At 40.1% G+C, this 23,580-nt stretch overlaps 1 pseudogene; it reads right to left on the minus strand.

Moving 5' to 3' along the window:
• Positions 1-18,782: 18,782 nt before the first annotated feature.
• LOC101649251 lies at positions 18,783-23,315 on the minus strand (annotated as a pseudogene).
• Positions 23,316-23,580: the final 265 nt, after the last annotated feature.

Below are 23,580 nucleotides of genomic sequence, written 5' to 3' on the forward strand. Positions count from 1 at the left end.
TAATGTGCAATACTTGGGTTTTAAGGTCAAACTCCTTCCTTCATAATCATGGTCAGCATAAGGCATTCCAATGCTACACCCCGCCACTGATGTTAAGGAGCTCCTATCCCAGAAATCTTGCCAGTCCTATCCCCAGTGCAGAGACCAACTGCTTTGGCTCATAGGGCTTCCCATCTATTTCACTTCCGACAGCTTCATCATCTCAGAATGCTGCCCTAACGTGCTTCCTCTCCAGTCACCAGCGTTCTGTGCAGACTCCAATCTGTCTAGCCCCAACACTGGGTTTAAACAATGACTGTGCATCCTTCTACTCCCTCTACCCTGACTAGCTGCTGTCCATGCCCGGGATTCCTGAGGGCTAAGACAATGTCCAGTCTATGCACTGTCTTGTTTTAGTTTCTAGTATCAAATCATAAACACCAGATGACTGGTTGCTTTATTTTCTGGCAAGCAGGGCTCAGTGGCAGACAGGGCTGAACAAACCAGAAAACACATTTTTCGTGCCCCTAACTCCCAGACCACTGTTAGGTTTCTCTTTTCTCATAGGATATTGTGGGAAATGGAAGCATAAAAAGGGAGTTGGGAATTTTATTTTTGTCTGTGACTAATAGGGTATGCGATTTTATAATTCCAAAAGAATTACTAGCTAAGCTTCTTCGAGTGCATATTCGGTGGGAGCATTGTGTATAGAACATTGCATCTTATCCCATTGTCACCGAAAACCTATCGGCATATGTGGGTAAGTCAAAATGCACTATTACAAAATAATAGAAAATGTTATTAAACAAGAATTTCAGAATGTGAGGTTATTGATTCTTCATATATCCCCCAACTAGGTTTATGCACTTCTCAAGACAGTGTCCCCTTCTTTCTAGCCCCTCTCCAAGGGATTTTCCACTCTTCAATGTATACCACATCACACCAGCAGTTTGGGCATTATGAAGGGACTCGAGTCACAGTCTTTTGAGCTTGGGGAAGAAGAGGTCTGAAACCCCAAGATCAGGTATGTAAGTTGGATGAGGTCAGGTTTCCCCCATGAGATTCTCACAGGACAGCCCTTGTTACTCTCAAAACCTGAGCAGGTGCTTTGTCGTGTTGGAAAAGATCCCCTGGTATGACTTTCCTGACCTTTTGCAGTTCTCAATTTTCTAAAACTGTCTTCGTGTGTTCCATGAACATATGAGAAATGCTATTAAAATCACTCCTTTGAGATCCCTCCAAAGCACTCAACGTAAGCTTTTGGGTTGACCTCTCTGGTTTGCTTTTAACCTGCTCAGCAAATTCCCTCGGAAGCCACTGTTTCTTAAACCTTTTCTTGGCATACCAACCGTAACAAGACTAAGTCGAGTGTATCATTGAGAGAACTTGTCTACAGCCTCCGCTGATTGCAAAGACACACCTAAGACATTTGTGGGAAATAAACATGCATATATGCGTTGGAACCCTACTAATAAAACTACTTCTCACAGTGTAGAGCCCCAATTATATAGTCAAGAGATGTAATCATTAACAAAGCAGGAATATTGAGCGAAGGAGTCTGTGCTTAGAACCTATGCTTTTTGTTATAAAAGATTTTGTCTTTTCAGTGAACATTTTCATAACAAATTAGGTTCCCATTTGACAATTTCTACACAAATTGTTCAGTGACATCACTTATACGTCACATCATGTCAATACTCCTGTTTGCAATCTCTATAGTGAGCTGATTCTTCAGGACTCGACCTGGTCCTTCCTCCATCCAGCAAGTTCCCTGTGACCACAACTGGAGTCATGTGGGATCCGGGAGACAGTCTCCTTCTCCAAATGTTCACAGTTAGCCCAAACCTGGGTCCTGAATTGAGCCCATATGGATTTCAAGCACAGCTCTTCCATTTACAAACATTGTGACCTTAAACTCCAAAATTCCATTACCTTGCCTGTAAAATCGGGATAAGCATAAGGACTTCGTAGGGTGGCTGTGAGAAATAAATGAGATAATATATGTAAAGAGCTGATCCCAGAGACTAGCAGCTACTTGACAGAATGGCAGTGGGCTTGTGGTTTTAGTTTAAACATTCAATAAACGTATTATTAATAGTCTTCTGATTGAGGGAGTTGAATAAGACACATATGCTTAGAGTCATGAACTTCGTACAATTTGTTCTGGTGTTAGCTGCTATTTGTCTGACTCAAACACATGGTGACCTTATGTAAGACAGAACAAAATGTTGCCCAGTCCTGCACCATCTTCATGATCACTGGTATATATGAGTACATAGTTATAACTGTTTTGTTAATACATTTCATTAAAGATTTTACCTGACCCATTACAACACATGATATTCTGTCCTACCATTTGGTCATTCTTAATGATGGGCTGAAGTCTTGCCATCCTCACTGGTAAAGAACATTCTGACTGTAGTCCACAGTACATTCAATAGACTTTACCAACACTACAATTCAAACACTTGATTCTTTTTTTGTCTCCCTTTTTTATTATACCATATATATATACACATTTTGCATGCATATGAAGTTGTGGCAGTTATACAATCTCCTGTCAGCTTGGGTGAAGTGGTGGAGTCTAGCCTGTCGATCAGGTCATAGCCAATGATGCCTCTGTGTGGGCATAGCCTTCTCCTGAGGATTCTGGAAGTTCCTGTCTTCTTCCCTGGAGGCAGGACACACTCTCTCCCTGTGAGACATTTCCATTGACAAGCCACTTGGAACTACACTGATGGAGCCAGAGCCCTGGAGCTGGAGGAGCCAGGTGGAGCTCCACACCAGTGCTAAGATGCTTCCACTACCACTGGATCCACAAGACCGTCCACCCACTGGCCTGTGATCTTCCTGTATTTGGCATCATTGCATGTGTTGTGTGAGTCTGAAGAGGAATTTATAGACTGGTATCAGACATATGGGCTAATATCAGACTTATGGACTTGATCTGGACTGGGCTGGGATGTTTTCTTAATGTATAATTACTCTTTTATATAAAGCTCTTTCTTATAAACATATGAGTGCCTATGAATTTGTTTCTCTAGTTGTCCTGGACTAACACAAAAGTGGTCAAAAATTTTAAATGATCAAAATTAAAATGTTCCTTTGATATCATTTTAAAGGTGCTTTCTATAATAGTTTTATTGGCATATGATTTCATACAATTTAATTTTTCAGTCATATTAAGAAGAGTTGTGCAATCATCACCACTAATCAACTTCAGAACATTTTTTTCTTTCTCATAGTCATTGTTTTTAGGTCCCCATCTCCACCCCTTGCCATGCTCCTGGGTAATTAGTAATCCAGTCATTATTTCTACAGATTTAACTATCCTGGATTTCATAAACAGAAAAATATACAAAACAAAACCAAGAAAAGAACCAATAGCAATGACAAACTAAACAGAAAAATCTCACTCAAAAGAAAGCAGAAAATATTAAAAACTAAAATTATTTTTGAAAAGGTCAATAGGGAGATCAAATGATAAGGGTTATTTTAATGATTTATAGTAGTTCAAGGGAAAAGAGGCTAGTCTGTGATTATTATTACCTTTGTGATTTTAAACAATGAACTTTATATAAAATTTGTTCTAAAATATGATATATTTCAAATGACTCCAGATTCCACAACAACTTTCCAGTAAAGTAAATAAAGAAGCTTCGAGCAGCTGCACATCCGGTCTATCAGACAATAAGTGATATGTTCAGGACAGGATTGAGTTGGCTCCAGGTCTTTCCAGATAAACATTGGAAATGGTAAGTATAATTCATGTTAGAACTTGATTTACTGGAAAACACAGATGTGGAAAGAAGTTTTCATTATTTTAATCTCCATATGGTCTCATTGAGTGGGGAAAGTCTGCACTGAGAACCAAGAGTTTGGGGCTCTAACACCGACTTTGCCTGAACTAACAGTGTGGCCTTGGCAAGACACACTGTCTCACTGGACTGAGTATTCTTATCTTTACAAATGAAAAGAAGCTTTCTCCAGACTCAAGCACGCTGGGAGTTCCCTCTAGCTTTAATATCCAGCTTTAATATTTAAAAGATTTAGTATCTCCAATTCATTTATTTATTTGGGAGTATCTTTTATTTTTAAAATGATCACCGTCATGGATTGAATTGTGCCCCACCCATCCACCCACCACCCTCGACCCCCATCACCATTTCATGGTCTGATGGGATTATCCTTCATTGTGTGATGTTTTGTGAATCCTAACATCTATATGTTAATGAGACAGGATTAATTTAAGGTATATCTTGCTTCACACATAACTAGAGAGTGGGACTCAAGCAACAACCATGCTTTCTCAAGTCACATCTTTCGTGTAACAAGAGATGAATGGAGAGAGAAGGGACCTCACAACTGCTAAGCAGAGTTGGGGGCAGGGTGCTAAACCTTTTCCTGAGCAAAGGAGCCCTGCTGGTGCCACTGCTGCTGGAAGTGCTTGGCTGCCAACCAAAAAGTAAGTGATTTGCGCTCACCACCTGCTGTTCAGAGGGAAGATGCTACAGTCTGTTCCTGTAAAGATTCCAAACCCACTGCCAGGGTATCTATCGAAACCCATAGCCACTGTCTACAGTTTCCAATGCTGGGAATCTTTACAGGAGCAGACCTCAGTTTTCTGCCGCTACATAAAGATGGCAGCATTCGAAATCCTACAGTCATAGGATTTCTGACCACATCCCATCCTAGCGGATCACTAGAACTTGTAATTGATTTAAAAACAAAACAAAAAACAGGTTTGGTTTAGGGGTCAGCCTCCCTGAGGAGCTGCTAAACAAAACAAACAGAAGAAAGATACCTCAACAAGTGAGTGGGTAAGCAAATAAAATAGTCTACAAATTGAACTCATACACATGCACACACACACACACACACACACACACACACACACACACGTGTGTGTGCGCGCTTACCTATGTTTTGACCAAATGCTGCTTAGAAAATTCTAAGAAAATTTTTGCATAGGTTATAAGAGTGCTAAATTACTATAATTTTGCAATTAGCACTCATTGATGGTAATTGTTTCTGGGTGGTCTTCTCAAAAATGGTCTACTTTGAATGAAAGAAGTTGGATTCCCACATGAGTGATCTGCTATTTCTGAGCTTTTTACTTTGGTTGCTCTGGGCTACTTCATGGTCATTTAATCAAGCCTAAAGCACTCACTGAACAAGCTCTAACTAAACATTGTGATTTAAGTGTTGAGATTAGTGAGATATTGCACCAGGGAAATTGATGTTTTGAGTGTTTCTAGGGCAACGGCTAATCTCTTCCAGCAGTAATCAAGTCAGTAATACAAAATAAGGGGATAGGAACATTGGAACCTTTTTAAATGAAAGGAAACACTATATTTAAAGATTATGGTCCCTAGAGAGCTAAACACAAGCATATACTAATGATCCAAAGGAGCATGCTGTTTAAGGAATGGCACAGTTACTGGAGAAAGCATAAATCAAGAACATTTCCCTTAATTAATAGATAGGTCTCATTTCAGCTGTTTGAGTTTTGTTTTATTTTGAATGTTACTTTCTGGTTTTCTTCAATATGGTTTATCTGCTGATCTGCAGAGGTTTGGCTGTAGGAGAATGTAAAGTCATCGCATAGCCCTGATATCAACAGAGATAAATCTAGATGCAGAGATGGAAAATATCTAAGTAAATGAAAAGGAGAGTAAAGGAGACTGTTTATTTACCTTCCTTTTCTCCCTCAAGTGCTCTGTGATTCTACCCTTTTTTCCATAAGTACCTTTCCTCTCGATTATTTACTCTACATTATTGATAAACCTGTGTCTCCTTTCATCAACCTAGAAATCTAAATGATCGTTTTTTGTTTTTGTTTTTTTGATGTGTGATTGTTATTTTAAGTCTATAAGCAAGTAGATCCAGAACTAACAAACTCTTAAAGGTGGGGGATTCCATCTTTATAGATTTTTCTTTTCATCCAGAGTGAGGAGGTGGTTGGAATGCAAATGACACCAGTAGTCTTGGTTCTGTCCACTTTACTCGGTGGGAATGGGAGGAGCCATTCCATTTTCAGGAGTCCTGTCACATAACACAAGAGATTAGGGAAGAATGGGAGCTATTACGTTTTGGGCCAAAGGCTTAGTAATCTGCTTCCAAAAGGTTACAGTCTGGAAATCCCTAGAAAGTGTAGTTCTTCTACACGATGTCACACGATCACATGATGTCACCACGAATCTAAAAAAATATTCGCTGCTGTTGAGTTGAGGGTAGCTCATAGCAAGCCCATCATACAGGGAAGAACTGGCCCTATGAGTGTTCAAGGCTGTGAATTTTCCCAAGAGTTGCATGTGTCACCTTTGTCTGATAGAGTAGCTGGTGACTTTGAACTGCTGACTAAGTGGTTAGCAGCCCAATGAGTTGAAACCAACTCAACAGTAATTATTATTTGTTTAGTTGTGGTTTGATTGCTTGTTCCGGTAGGTAAAGATATCTATTAAGAACATTAAAAGAGGGGGCCGGCGGGTTCCAAGGTGGTGTCCAGGTAGAATCACCTGCCTGGTGCTCTGGCTGTTAGATCAAAAATTAAAAGGTAAAGTGACCAATAGTGGGAGGCCAGTTGCCAGAAATAGAGTTCGAGTGTACCAGGGGCTGTGGTTCAGACCTCCCCCTGCGATTTTGCCCACAGAATGATTTGAGAATTTGCTGAAATACTCTAAGTTTTTAAGATTATCTGCCCGAGGGCTCCGATAATCCCTTGCTAGGTCCAGCAAGGCAGCATCTGTCATCTCTTCCTATGAACAAGGTCTGAGACCCACAGCATGCAGTGGTTTCCCCAGACCACTGTCTAAAGGTTGTCATAATCTCAGGCTTGTGGAGAACCTCCAATAACTATCCACAAGGGCTCACACCAGAGGTCTTCTCTCTGCAAACCTCCCTGCTCCTGCATTTGTGGGATTTTTATCTCCTCTCTCTGGCCAGGAACAGAGCAACTACATTGGCCATCTCCTTTCCTCCTCTGCTCAGCTACCTTCCTGCCAGTGTGGGTATCAACAGATAAGGAGACACTAATTTACTGCATTCGAAAAGCCCCTAGGATATTTAGCAACGGTAGGGCATAGGTCCCTGTAGCACAGACTAGGGAGTTGGCTGAGCTCCTCCAAACTGACACGCAGACAGCAAATTGCCTCACAAACGTCAATGAAGTTCAGGAGAAACAAAAGGCAATGTTGGAGGAAGTCCTGAACCTAATGACACTCAAAGAAGATGCAGATGTTGACATGCCATAGAAATAATTCTTGATAATGCTGCTTGGAGTCATACAAGATATGAGGGAAGCAATACAGCAAAATGACAAAATGATGGAAGGGCTAATGGCTACACACCAAAGGGAAATACAAGATGTAAGGGACAAGATAACAATATCAAATAACAAATTCACAGACCTCACCAACAGGCTAGAAGAAGCACAGAATCTTTCCAGTGACCTTGAGGATAACCACGGGGACATCAACAGTAAAACAAAAGACAATGAAACAAGATAATCAGAGAAACTGAGAAACTGAAGAAAACCTAAGAATAATGTCGCATGCTATGAATAGGAACAACATTAGAACAATTGGACTACTAGATCAAGACACAATGAAGAAGTCATTGGCAAAAATGGCAAGAAAATTCATAGCGGAAACTTCCCCAGCTTGATGAATGAAAATTAGGCAACCATTCAGAAGGTTGAAAGGACACGAGCTAAACTGGATCCCATGAATTCGCTAAGGAATATAATAGTTAAACTATGTAACTTTGAGGAAAAAGAGTAAATCATGAGTAGCTGGGGGGGTGGAGGAGGCTGTCACCTAGAAAGGTACCCAAATAAGAATATGCTCAGACCCATCAGCAGACATCATGAAAACAAGGAGAAGAGAGTAACATATTCCAAAGTTGAAAGAAAAACATTCAAACCTAAGAATACTCTACCCAGACAAATCATCTACCTTGATAGATGGAGAAATAAGACTCTTCCAAGATAAGGAAAAACTAAAAGAATACATTAAAAGAAAGCCAGCTCTACAAAAAAATTCTTACCAACCTAGTATAAGCAGAACAACACTCACCAAGCACAAATAAGAGAGAAAACACCACATAGAACAACTCCCCCCAGAGGTCAATACATCATAATAGCCCCTAAAATAGCTCAATGGTGAAAAGAAGACAATGAACCCCCCTCCCACTTACACACATACACACACACACACACACACACACACGTGCACAACTCACTGATAACCAACACAAAAGGTACGAAATGACATCAGAGTCTACAGATGGATGTAATAACTCTGAATATCAATGGTCTGAACTCTCCAATTAAAAGATAAAGACTAGCAGACTGACTTAGAAAACACATCCCATTGATCTGCTGCCTATAAGAAACACATGACAAGCTTGCAGACAAAAATAGGCTTAGAATCAAAGGCTGGAGAAAAATATACCAAGCAAGTGACAATTCAAAAAAAGCAGGGGTTGCAGTCCTAATTTTTTGTTTTGCTTTATTTTGTTAGCATTCCTAATTTCTGGCAAAATTGATCTCAAGGTACAAGCCATAACAAAAGATAAGGGGGAGGGGCACTATATAATGCTCAAGGGAAGAGTAGACCAATAACCAGTGAGCATAATAAATATATATGCTCCCAATGAGACACCACGGAATTTGTCAAACTCTGCAAAAGATGAAAAAAGTAATCACAGACTCAACGATCATAGTAGGTGACTTTAATACTCTGCTCTTTGAGAAAGATAAATCGCAGGGAAAGAAGCTTAAGAAAGAAGTTACAAAATTAAACTCTACAATTAGATGACTTGACCTGAGATCCACAATGGAAGAATATCCCATTCATAGATTGGAAGACTTAATAAAGTAAAGATGTCAACCCTGCCAAAGGCACTATATAATTCAACACTATCCTGATACAAATACCAACATCATTTTTCAAAGAATTGGAAAAACTGACTACCAACTTCATATGGATAAGGAAGAAGCCCAGAATTAGCAAGAAGAAAGACAAAGTGGGAAGGCTTGCTTTACCTGACTTTAGCATCTGTTATACAGCCACAGTGGTCAAAACAGAGTGGAAAAGAACTAAAAATCTAGAAATGAAATCATCAGCATACAGACAACTGATCTTTGATAAGGGCCCAGAAAATATCAAATGGAAAACATATGTCCTCTTCAACAAATGGTGCTGGGAAAAAGTGGATATCTACCTGCAGAAAAATGAAGCGAGACCCTTCTCCATGCACAAGAATAAACTCAAGGGAATTGCAGATATCTCGAGGCAAAACTCCAAACTACTAGTACAATCAGTGAGGGAACTGGCAATGTAACTGAGAGGAATTACTGAGAGCTGAATGAAGATCAAGCATGATAGTGGGACATGAGGAAAGTAAAAGGAAATAGAGGAAAAAACTAGGAGCAAAAGACATTTATAGAGGTATACATATAGATGTATCCATATGTAATTATATTAATCTATCACAATAGGAATATAGACCTATGTATATCAATATGTTTATTAAGGAAGCAGACAGACATTGGGCCTCTACTCAAGTACTCCCTCAAGGCAAGAACACTTTGTTTTAACAACCTGGCATTCTGTGACGCTCACCTTCCCAACACAATAGCTAAAGACAAAATGGATGCATAATCAAATGTGGTTTAAAACAAAAGCTGATGGCACCTGGCTCTTAAAAGATATAGCATCTGGGATCTTAAACCCCAGAAGTTAAACAAGCGCCTATATAGCAGGGAAGCAACAAAACCCGCATGGAAGAAGCACACCAGCCTGTATGATCATGTGTTGTTGACAGGATCAGGTATCAGGCATCAGGCATCAGAAGTCCCCAAACAATCATACTGATGTAAACACGTGGGGTTGGAGTGAAAACTCAAAGCCCATCTGTAGACAATTGGACATCCCCTCACAGAAGGGTCACAAGGAAGGGACGAGTCAGTCGGAGTGCAGTATAATGAAACACACGAGTCAGTCAGAGTGCAGTATAATACCGATGAAACACACAACATTCCTCTAGTTCTGTAATGCTTCCTCCCCCTGACTATCATGACCCCAGTTCTATCTTAGAAACCCAATTAGACCAGAGCGTGTATACTGGTACAGATAAGAGCTCTTGACACATGGAATCCAGGAATAGCAATGGGAGTATTGAGACCATGAGAATAGAGAGAAAGTTGGGGGAGAAAGGGGACAAAGAGGGAACGGATTGCAATGATTGATGTATACCCTCCTCTGAGGAGGATGAACAGCAGAAATGTGGGTGAAGGGACAAAGCTGTCAGTGTAAGATATGAAAACAATAAAATGTATAATTTATCAAGGGTTCGCAGTGGGAAAGTGAGGGAGGGAAGGAAAAGAGGAGCTGATATGAAGGACTCGAGTAGAAAGAAAATGTTTTGAAAATGATGATGGCAACATAAGTACAAATGTGCTTGATACAATTGATGCATGGATTGCTATAAAGCTGTAAGAGCCTCCAATAAAACACTTTATAAAAAATTTTAAAAAGAAAGAAAATTAAAAGGGGAACTAAAACATACACCTAGAATAAACTAACAACCACGAGATTAGTTATGTTCATACAGTATATTAGTTAGTTTTGTTTGTTTGGGGAAGAAGGAGTTGGAGGGTAGAGCAAATTCCATACTAAGCACCCAGGATATTTAATTCTACTATAGTAGAAGTTAGAATAGATGTATTTGACCATTAACTAGCTATACAATTTTTTAAAGTGCTTATTACAGCAAATTCTAGGTAAATACAAGGAATTCCACCACATAGCAAGAGAAGCCACATGGACCTACCCTGATGCAGCCCTGGGTGCTGGAACAGCCGCGTGGAGACCCCTGCCAGCACTGAGGTATTTATAGGCTCACTGATTCGGCTTTCCTCCTGCAGTCAGCATCATTGCGTGTGTTTTGTGAGATTGAGGAGGATTTTGTCGATTGGTGTCGGACATATGGGCTAATGTCAGATTTATGGGCTTGGACAGCACTGGGTTGGGATGATTAATGTACAATTACCCTTTATATAAAACTCTTTCTTATGTACATTAGTTTCTGTGGATTTGTTTTTCTAATGTACCCAGGCTAAAACAATCAGTACTCATTTATCTTGTTAATAACTTTATATGTACAAAGAAAACATACTGATATTACTAGCTATTTTGTGCTATTCTTTAAAAAAAAGACTCACTGCCATTGAGTCTACTCTGACTCAGCAACCTTGCAGGACAGGGTTAATCTGCCCCTGTGGTTTCTGAGACTGTAACTCAATAGTGGAGTAGAAAGCATCTTCTCTCTCCTGCAGAGGGGCTGCTGGTTTTGAACTGCTGACCTTGTGGTTAAGTACACTAATACATAACCCACTATGCCACCAGGGCTTCTTATTTTATTGAAGTCAATAAATACAAAGGGACTTCCAAATATTCATGGAAATAACCCATTATCGTTCCATTCCATTTTCTTACAAACTCATTGCAGCTAAGTAGAAATTAGAACCACTCAGTAGACACAAACTCTTGGCGGACCACCAAAGACGTTAATACTGTTGGCACATTGTCACACTGTCAACTTGACTAGCCTATGGCTCACAAGTGTTTGGCCAAACACTTTTCTCGTTTGTGTTATAGTTAAGCATGATTAAATCAATTGGCCCTAAATAAAGCAAGCTACCTTTTAGGATGTGAGGCAATCCATCAGTCGGTCCCAAAAGGAGTTTCCCTCGGGTGTTTTCTGCCTGTGTGGCTATGAAAAGACCCACAGACATAAGGAAGGCAGACACCAGGCATCGATCATGTTCAAGTCAGGGAGCCAATAAGGAAAGAATGGGTATAATGAAGATACATTTCTGTTCTTGGGCACCACTATTTGTGTTACAAACAGCTCGAGGTATCTAAGACACATGCGCCTTTTTACATTTTCTCCAATTACATTGTTACAGAAAAAAAAAGTAGCTCGCTCATCTTAGCTTCAGTTTCATGTTTGGACAAAGTATGGTGCTGGCCAAGACATCGTCTCTGATTTTATTCTGGTGAGGAATCGGCCTTGGGTCCCTTGCATACTGCATGCTGAGAGTCTGTAGCAGTGTTTCATGTGGGCAAGATTGTGAGAGTATCTTTATGTTTAAACATGGAAAGGGTTCACAGTGAGGTGAGAGATCTTTTCTCTTTTTCCTGGTTTTGGCTCTCACTTCAGATCCCGAAGGAAATAAGCTGTTAGGGGATGTGCTGCCACATCAAAATTCTGAAAGAAGATACTTTAAAACCACGAGAGGCAACCTCCCTTCGTGGGTAATTTAGCAAGCTGATTATAGCACATTTCATCACTGACCGATGGAACAGAAATAACTAAAGCTGAAGGCTCGTTCCAGAAACATTTCTGACCAAACAGTTTTCCTGAGCCTCAGCTTCATGGTTTCATATTTATTCACCTCAGCATTTTGCTGGTTAAACAACTCTGGATATGAAATGTGAATCCCAGAGAGTGCTGTTTCACTCCAAACAGCTGGAAAATTGGTAATTCTCTTCCCCTGCCACTCGTTATAGATTCAAAAGGATCTTTCTAACTCTCCACTCTTTATTCTGTTGAATAAGTAAATAATAAATTGTATTGCTCAGTGGTTTTCCAGAAATTTCAAATGGCATCCCTTGTATCTCTTTCAAAGACTTTATATTTAGATAACTGGTTTACACAAACAAAACCAAGTTTATTGTAGCAAATTCAGACTCAGGTCCTAGTCCACACTGGTATCTATAATCCACATGATGCACAAAAGCAATGTTTCCTAATCCAGGATAGTCACGACTACCACCAGGTCAGTACACTCTTGCCTCTTCCCTGATTCACATCACCACCATTGTTTTAGTCTGGGTACACTAGAGAAACAAATTCATAGATATTCATATGTGTAGAAGAGATAACGTTATATCAAAGAGTAATTGTACATTAAAAATACGTCCCAGCCCAGTCCAGGTCAAGTCCATAAACTGATATTAGCCCATATGTCCAATACCAATCTATAAATTCCTCTTCAGACTCATGCAACACATGCAACGCCGCTGAATGCAGGAAGATCACAGGCCAGTGGATGGAAAGTATTGGGGATCCAGTGGTGGTAGAAGCATCTCAGCACTGGGGTGGTGTGGTAGTTACATAATCTGGGGTCAATTTGGAATTTGAGAGGATTAAGAGTGAAGGGGTAGAGTCAGGTCTGTCAATCGGGTCATAGCCAATGAGGCCTCTGTGTGGGCATGGCCTTCCCCTGAGGATTCTGGGAATTCCTGTATTCCTCCTTGGAGGCGGGAAACTCTCTCGCTCTTTGCTTACTCCCTGAGAGACGTTCTACTGACAAGACGCATGGCACTACGCTGATAGATCCCGTGCCCTGGGAACTGGAGGAGCCACGTGGAGACCTCTGCCAGCGCTGAGATGATTCTACCACCACTGAATCCATAAGACTTTGTACCCACTGGACTGTGATCCTGCATTTGGTGTTATTGCATGTGTTTCTTGAGTCTGAAGAGGACTTTATAGATTGGTATCAGACATATGAGCTAATATTGTAAGGGCAGTGCTGGGTGTCCCTACTGAACTCTCTCAGCAGAGAATTGCAGCTGATCACCAAAGTCAGGAACCAAACTCGTTGCCACCCCCAGTGACACTATAGGAAAGAGTAGAGTTGCCCCATAGTGTTCCCAAGGCTGTCAATCTATGAGAGCAGACTGCTCCATATTTCTCCTAGGAAATGGCTGATGGGTTTGAGCTCACAGCTTTCTGGCTTGCAATCAATTGGTGTGTTTAGCCACTGGACCACCAAGGCTCCTTCCATAGTTAGCCACAGATGAACTGAAATGCAAGGGTTCTTTGCTCATGTGCCATTTATTCTGAATAATTTGAAATCATGTATTACCTTCAAGTGTCCAGCATGAGACTGTCTAGGCAGGATCCTCCCCCAGTGACCCTCCATGTGGGGCCGAAAGAACCAACTCTTTCTGTGTCTCCCCCTGGGGTCTGAGAATACATGGCCTTAACACTTTCGTTATCTCTATCTCTCTCTTTGTCTTTTCTTGAAAGGGTTCTCTTGAATCCTTTTAAAATAGCTAGGAAACTTTGAGTACTACACACACAAACACACACACACACACACGAATTGTATATCTATATAATCGCTTTCTAGGATCTGCTTAAATTCTTCACTATAGTAAAATAGTAACAGGTCTCCATTAGCCGTCTGATTCCAGGTTGGTTCCCTGTGTCCCAGGAGCCTTTCTTCATGTTAGCAGTGACAATTGAGAATAAAGTTTTATTGTTTTGCTTTTCTCCGTCAGTGGAGCAAACAGTTAATGTGCTTGGCCTACGAAAAGATTTGCGGTTTGAGTCCAATTAGAGGCACCTAAGAAGAAAGACTCGACTCTCTACTTCCAAAATTCAGCCACTGAAAATGGTGTACAGTTCTACCCTGATACACGTGGGCCCACCATGAGTTGGAAGCACATCAATGGCAATGAGTTTCATTACATTTTTAGATGTTGTTGTTAGTTGTTGAGTTGTTGCTGAGTCAGTTCGAACTCATATCAACCCTATGAACAACAGAATGAAACACTGCTTCCTCAAAATCGTCCTATGTCTGAGGTCATGGATGCAGCCGCTGTGTCAGTCCACCCTGGTGAAGGCCTTCCTCTTTGTCACTGCAGATCTACGTTACCAAGCATGCTGCCCTTCTCCAGGGACTGATCTCTCCTGACGACATGTCCCAAGTATGTGAAGCACAGTCATTTTTAGCAGCATTCAAAACACCACGTTATTAATGGGTAATAAGGCTTAGTCAATACTAGTAAATTTGTACTATCAATATTTTTCATCAATGTTTGTCCTTAATCTCTTTCTTTGGATGTGCCTTTAAACTAAACAAAGACGAGTAATTCCGCCAGATTTCTATTTCCTTTCTCAAGCTCCCTGTCCTTTCAGCTGCTATTTTGTATAACACTCTGACTTATAAAGAAATGGTCTCTCCTAGTGATGAAATACAAGGATTTTATACCCTTCAAGTGCTAGGCTTGTTTCAAATCATATAATACTGAATTCCAACTGCGTTCAACACTGCAAGGGAGCATTCCGAGAATTCTTTTTATCTCAGCTACAATGCAAAATAAGTGGTTGAAAATTATTCCAAAGGAGACATAACATTATTTCCATACTGTTTAGGATTTGTTTTGGTTTGTGTTCGGGTGCCTGGGAAAACACTAGGAAAAGAATGTTTACTATTTTCAGAAAACTTCAGTTTTGATTTTGCAAGATAGAGTATAACCAATTCAAGCAATGTCTCCAGATTCTTTTAATTACCCTACCAGGCTCTCCCTTCATAAGCTTTTGTCTCGTTTTCCTCAAATTTATGAGACTCAGCTTTTAAGTTATAGGCTAAAAGTGAAAGACAGAGATTTACAAATATTGTTTATATTTGCTTTTGTCTGACTAATGGTTAGTTGAATCACATGGCCCTGGCCAATGCTTGGGCACAGTCCTTCAGGAACACACCAACAAGCCAACGTGACTCATGATAAGCAAGTTGCAATAAGTGTTCTGGGGTGGCATCAGATAACTGCATAAAATAATTCCAAAGAAGAAACTCACTTAAGGAAAGTGCACACTATATTAGAAAGTTTCCTGTCATAATTGTTGTTTTATTCTAAAATTAACAGTGTATACTGTTAGATATCCATGCCTGTTTGGGTTACTACCCAGGTAATCCATGGGAGGGTCAAAAATCACAGGTACATACAAACTTGGCTCACCCACACGAACGCAACCAGAAAAATCTTGATTAATGCCTTGTTTTCATATGCATACTAAATGTTGTGACATTGAGCTAGTAATAAATTAAAAGCAATTATAAGAAATTGTTGGTTTGTTTTATATAATAAGGCTTTTGTTGCATATGCTGAACATGCAACAAATCATGCCTATAACTACATGAACACTTAGTGAACTTAACTCCCAGGAGTTGACAGCTTTAAAAATGTAAATAAGATGGTATGCACATTCTACAAAATACATCTTCTGTCCTTGTTAAGTAGTTTATCTTAAACTACATGGAAAATTCATTCTTTAGGATGTTAAACAGTGTTTGAGTATATTCTACGATGTAATTATTTAAATAGCGTTAGGATGCATTGACCAGATCCTTCTTTGGCTATGTTTACGTATTGTTTTAATCACATGAGCTAAGACAATGATCTATACTTTCAGCAATAAATCAAAGGGGAGGGAATGATGTATCAGAGAACATCTTATTTGGACTTTAGCACATCTGACGGATCTTAATTGTAAAGTCACTCCTGATGGCCACCTTTTAATATGGCCTTTATCCTCAAATCACCCTTTCCCACAATTCACCAACTACTTCACTGGAGTACAGCTATTGGATAGTTTCTTCTTAACGCTTTGGCCTTTACCAATTGCCTGTACTTCTCAATGCAAGCTCTTAATAAGAAAAGTTCATTTCTTTTCCATTTTTCTCAAACCTACTTTTCCAGCCATAACTCCAACCACTCCATTTCCACTCAAAATACCCAACCATACTTTTTAAAACCATGAGTGTTGTTAGTTGCCATTGACTTGGTTTGGACCCATAGCAACCCTATGTATAACAGAAGGAAACACTGTCCTGTCCTGCGCCAGCCTCACCATTGTTCTGTTTGAGTCTGTCGCTGCGGCCACTGTGTCAGTCCATCTTGTTGACTGTCTTCCCCTTTTCGTGGTCTCTCTACTGTACTAGGCATGATGTCTTTCTGTAGGAACTGTTCTCTCCTGATGACCTATCTAAACTACACAAGGTGAAACCCTGCCATCTTTGCTTCTAAGGAGCATTCCGGGTCTACATCTTTCAAGACAGATTTCTTTATTATTTTGGCAGTCTGTGATACTTTCAATATCCTTCACCTGCACCATAATTCAAATGCACGGAGGACTCTTCTTTGGTCTGTGGTGTCCAGCTTTCACATGCATATGAAGAGATTAAAAAGACTTGGGTCAAGGGACAGTCAGTCCTCAAAGTAACACCCTTCTTTGCACCGATTTTCACAGGATTTGCCCAGCAGATTGACCCGATGCCAGGTGTCATTTGGTCTCCTGACCTGTCCTTCCATGAGCATTGATTGTGGATCCAAACAAGATGATATCCCTGACTACTTCCATTTATTCTCAATGTATTATCATCTTGTCTATTGGTCCAGTTGTGAGCATTTTTGTTGTCTTTACATTAACAATGATTGGTAACATAAAACGTGTACTCTGGCTTTTTGGGGATTAATTAGATAATTTGATTCTAGAAGTGTGAAATGGAGACACAATACTTAACTTCCCCAAATTTGTTTACCGGTCTGTAAAATGGTTGTTGTGGATATTAAATGACACATAATGATATTCAAAAAGGTATCTGGTATTAACCACAGTAAATAAACACTTTTTTCATTCTTCCTCTCAAGTCCTTACCAAAAATCATTTGCCTGATCATGGCCTTTAGACAGATAAACTCCTCTGTCTTTCAAAACCTGATTCAAGTGACAACAAAATTTCACTAACCACCTCACTTAGGAAACAGTAGTTGCCTCCACCGCAGTGTTTTTACAGCATTTTGTGCATCTTAACTTGTAACAATTATATCTTAATATATCTCATATACACATAAGGAAGCTTCAAAAGTTCATAGAAAAAATTTATATCTTTTCATTAAATTTGTCCACAACCTTTTTGGAGCCCCTTTTGTATGCCTATGATTGTCAAACATGAGATCCTATATTTGAGTTCACCTTGAAGGTCCAGATTCAGGAGGAAGAAAAGAAAAAGCCTTCAATATATTTGGGTTGAACAACAAACAGCTTTAGGAATAGCATTTAATGAAATTTAGCCTTCCATAGAAACATAGAGACATATTGAAATAGCCAGTGTAGATCATCAAACTTTCTAACACTAAAAACTCTCTGATTCTGTGCGATGTCATATGCTAGTGTCATGTATTTCAATTTTCTGCTCCACTAAACTTTTGAAATGATTAATTCTTAAGATTTACTATATTTTTCCCTGCCCTGTAACCTAAATTAATTGCTCACGAAGGGAAGTCCTTTTTAGTCATCAAGATAGTCAGCAGATGATTCATAAAAACAGCACTATTCATCTCTAGATATTGCCAGTTATCTAAGGATATTATGTCAGAGATTGTAGTGAAATGTTTCCAGGAAAACACACTCTCTGATGAGGTTGTGGGGAGATTGGGACTCATCTACACTGCTAGTGAGATGGTAAAATGGCATCAACACCATGGGAAAGGGTATGGCACGTCCTCAAAGAGCTTGAAATAGAAATGCCTCAGAGCTCGCGCAGCTACAATAGAGATAGAAGAGGAAGAGCACACGCACAAACAGAGCAGTGACACGATCAGACGTATACACACCCCATGGTTTTGCAACACTATTCACAATAGCAGAAAGATGGAAATAACCCAACTGCTCACAAATGAATGGATAAACAAATTATTGTATATTCATACAAAAATATTAGGCGGCAATGAAGAGTAATGAGGAGTCTGCAAAACATCATAAAACCTGAATGAATCTGAAGGACATTCTACTTAGTGAAATAAGTTAAACCCAAGTGGATAAATATTACGTAATATAATTTTTATAAAGTCAAGAATACCCAAAGCAATCTATAGATTCAATGTACTGATAAAAATTCCCAGCGCTTTACAGAAATAGAAAAACCAGTCCTCAACTTTACAAAGAATGATTTTGTAAGTCCAGTGCCATTGGGTGGCGAATATCATCATTCAGGGCTCGGTGTGAATAGTGCGCCAACACCTCCTGCCGGGAGCACTGTCTTTCCCTCATGGCCTTCAGGCTGCCATTCCAGTGCAGCAGTTGGAAAACGGTCATTAGCTCCTGGAACTCCAACATTGACTTGCCCTTGTTAGACTCCAACATGAATCGAAAGGCACCAATCCCTGTGTTTTGGGGTTGTCAGCCTCCTCCCTGTTGCCGTTGAAAGATGCCAGGGCCTCGGAGCCACTCTTCTCAACGAACTCGTCGGTGATTCTCCGGGAGGGGTGCTCATTAAACACGGAATTCATAAGGGCAATCTTTGCGGCACTCGGCCGGGCCTCGGCTTTTGTGGGGCAGAACTGGAAGCTCCCAAAGCAACTCCCGCCGGGCAGGGTGACGTAGCAGACGTACGGAGGGCTGTTGGAGGGGACCACCTCATAAACCACCAGAGCCCCATTCTTCAAGTCAGCCCCACAGGCCTTGAATATCTCAAACAACGAGAGCACACTAGTAGAACACACGCTGTCTGGTTTGAAAACATCCTGTACTGCTCCAGTGGCCAAAACAGCCTAGTATGGGTATCACAGGGGACACACAGAGCAATGAAATTAAATCGCAAGGCTAGGAATAAATCCACGCATCTTTGGCCCATTGATTGTTCATAAGGAGGGTAATTTGATAAGCCAATTTGATAAGCCCATTTGATAAGGGAGAAAAAAATCTCAATGAATCAAGTTGGCAAATTGTATTTCGAAATCAGAAAAATAAACAATATCCATGCTTCCCATCACCCACAAAACAAAACAAATTTAAAATGGATTCAGGACCTAAATGTGCAAAACTCAAAAACACAAATCTTAATACAATAATTAGGCAGAGGTAGCACTGCGAGGCTGAGGTTTCAACAATGCATTTTCTAATATAACAAAAGCCCAAACAGCATAGGACTCAATAAAGTAAAAAAAATAGAACTTCTTAAAAACGTAAAATTTTTGCTCATCAAAAGATATTACCAAGATGATGAAAAGACAAAATATTTCCTAGGCGAGTATCTTGAGAAACTATATATTTGACAAAAATGTAATAAGTAAAATATAAACAAAATTTCCACAACTCAACAACAAAAAGAACACACAACCCAATCATAAAATGGACAAGCAACTGGAGTGGACATTTCATCAAAGAGGACGTTCAAATGGCATCAGAGAGAAGCAGTTCAAAACCACAGTGAGATACCATTTCACGACCACTTGGATGGCTAAAGGAGCCCTGGCGGCCAAGTCCAGTAACTGTTGGACTGTTAACTGCAAGGCCATTCATTCAAACCCTCTAGCTGCTCCGGGGGAGAGAGATGAGGCTATCTGCTTCCGTGAAGATGTACAGCCTCAGAAACCCTATACAGAGTTGAAATACGACAGAAGGAGGTCAGTGGCAGTGGTTTGGGATGGATGGCTAAGATGTAAAAACAAAAATAAATAACAAATGTTGGGGAGGATGTGGGGAAGTTGGGACCCTTATCCATTGCTCTTGGACAAAATGCAAAAGTAGTACAGCTAGTGAAAAAAAAAATTTCAAATTCTCATTCGTTCCAAACCCTCTGGAACCATGGAGGATAGATCACACCTGAAATTTAAAGATTATCATGAAACAATCTTCAAACTTTCAAGCAAAAATAGTCCCTGAATTCTTCCTGAAACCAAACAGCAGTTTAGCTTAATTAGTAAAAAGGTTTCCCCATTGAGAAATAGTCCTTAAAGTCTACCTATGTGGGGTCAAATTGACAGCAGCAATTTCGAAGTTTAGATAGGAACCTTGGGAAGCAGACAGGTTATGTTAATAAAGAGGAACAACCAGAATAGGAGGGAAGGAATGGCAGTATACTTGAAAAATGTAATCACATCATTAAATTGTAGGTGTAGATGTCATTGAAGTGATATGCTGTATTGCATATGTTCTCAACAACAACAAAATGAATAAGATGTCGGGGGAAAGATAATGTGTCCTGCAAAGAATGGTTGCAGCACATAGAAGGAAAGAACTGGGATTTCATTAAATTTAAAGATTACATGACTGTCTATTCCTACCTATTAACAACATTTAATTAACAAATGCCCCAGGTGGGAGAGGGGAGGTTATGCTTAAAAGATAAAACCAGGAAGGAGTGGTGAGGGAAAAAATAAAAGAAGACCCTGGGTGTTACAAATGGTTAAAATACTTGGTGGCTCACCAAAAGGTTCAAGGTTCAAGTTCACCCAGAATTTCCTGAGAAAAAAGACCTGGGATCCGCTTTTCTAATGTCAGTCATAGCTCATGGTACAAGTCAACTGGCATCATTTAGTTCACAAAGACAATCTTCTACATTCTGGTTTAGTAAGAACTATCCGGGATCTGAAAAACGTGCAAATGCCATCTAATATACAACTATTGGTGTCTTTCTCCTGGAACAAAGACTCAGGGTTCAAACTAATCTACAGAACGAATGGCCCAAGTTAACTTAAGCTTCTTCTAGTTTAAGAGCTATATGGTGCTGGCTACTGACACTGAGCATCCTGTCATTGTCACCAGAGACATAATAGAAGGTCCAGTTTAAAAGGTAGGGGGAAAAAAACCCAAACAAAACACCTCAAACGTGTTGAAGACACACACACACACACACACACACCAGATTTGCTGAATTTATAGAGGACCCCCTTAGTTTATTGTCCAAACACATCTTTTTTAAAAAATCATTTTATTGGGGGCTCTTACAGCTCTTATAACATTCCATAAATCATTTGTATCCAGAGTATTTGTACATAATTTGCCATCATCATTTCCAAAACATTTTCTTTCTACTTGAGTCCTTGGTATAAGTTGTTTTTTCCCCTCTCCCTCCCCCACCCTCTCACCCTCCGGAATCCTTGCTCAATTATGTATTGTTATGATTATTTCATATCTTACACTGTCCTCTCCCTTCACCCACATTTCTATTATTATTTGTCCCCTTCAGGGGACACTATATATCCAACCTTGTGATGGGTTCCGCCTTTCTCTCCTTTCCCCCTCCCTGACCGTCCCCTTGCCCACATAATATTGCTACTCCCACTACTGCTCCTGAGCGGGGTTATCTGTCCTGAATTCCATATGCTGAGAGCTCTTATCTGTACCAGCGTGTGTTCTCCAGTCTCGCCAGATTTGTAAGGTAGAACTGGGTCATAGTAGTAGGGAGAGGAAGCATTTAGGAACTAGAGGAATAAAGTGTGTTTCATCAGTGCTATACTGAACCTTGGTTAAATCATCCCTTCCTTATAACCCTTCTGTGGAGGGATATCCAATTTTCTACAGATGGGCTTTGGGTCTCCACTCCAAACCCCCTCATTCACATCAATATAATTGTTTGTTATGGATCTTTGATGATCCAATAGACCTAACATATCTTTTTAACCTGGAACTGAAGCTACTCCTGAAAGTCATTTTCAGCTTATTAATATATTAGTTTTTTTAAATAACAAGTCCACATGAACCAAAATATGACCTTGAGTCTATGCTACATGAACTCCAAAAACATCTCAAGAATAGATTTAATGCATTGAACACTAATGACAAAAGACTTGATGATATGTGATATGACTAGTTATATAATTTCACATTAACTTCATAAATTAGTGTAGGGGTGGGGTATATCCTTTCAATAAGGTCACCGCTTGATGATTCGCTGTGTTAATCTGGATGGACTGAGAAACAATCCAGGGAGACTCATATGTGTATAGGAAAGAGCAATTGAATATTGAGAAAACATCCTAGCTCAGTCCAGATCAAGTCCCAAAGTCCGATGTTAGTCCATGTCTGATACCAATCTATAAAGTCCTCTTCAGACTCACAAAACACATACAATGATGCTGAATGCAGGAAGCTCACAGCCCAGTGGGATGGAAGTCTTGTGGATCCAGTGCCGTTGTAAGCATCTCAGCACTGGCAGGGGCTCCATGTGATTCCTTCAGTTCTGAAACTCGGACTACCTCAGGGTAACTTCATGTGACTTTTCCTTGGAAATGTCTCACAGGGAGTGAGCTGAGAGTGTCTCCTGCCTCCAACAAGAAAAACTGGAATTCCCAGAATCCTCAGGAGAAGACCATGCCCACACAGAGGCCTCATGGCTATGACTTACAGACTAGACTCCACCACTTCACTCTTAATCCTCTCAAGTCCCAAAGTGGCACCAGATTATGTAACTACCACATGCCACCCTGTGGATGTGGCCTTCTCATGAGGATTCTGGGAAATTCTTCTCTCTCTTAGCCTTCATCTTCATGCTGGCAAGTCACACTGAAACTTGCTGAGACCTGGAAGAGGCCCTCTCTCTGCTTCATCTTTCTGTTTTCAAGACACACTGGACCACCCTGAAACCTGCAAGAGCCCTAGAGATGCTTCCACTGGCACTGGATCCACAAGATTTGCACTCACTTGCCTTTGATCTTCTTGTATTTTGCAGCATTCCATGTGCTGCATGAGTCTAAAGAGGGACTAATGGACTAATATCAGACTTATGAGCTAATATAGGACTTATAGACTTGATCTGGACTGGGCTGAGATGTTTTCTTAATATACAATTACTCAATTAGTTAATATACAAATACATATATGGGTGTCTCTGGATTTGTCTCTCTAGCCAAGCCAGCCTAATGATGTAGCTAAGCAAATGAAAGAAAAGATGAAGTCACAGAATTGGACAGAGCATTTCAGAGGGCAGCTTGAAAAAGCCAGAGTCAAATAT

The sequence above is a fragment of the Echinops telfairi genome, unplaced genomic scaffold, assembly GCF_000313985.2.
Source record: "Echinops telfairi isolate 266 unplaced genomic scaffold, ASM31398v2 ScPeMD7_5927;HRSCAF=6808, whole genome shotgun sequence".
Classification (NCBI taxonomy): Eukaryota; Metazoa; Chordata; class Mammalia; order Afrosoricida; family Tenrecidae; genus Echinops; species Echinops telfairi.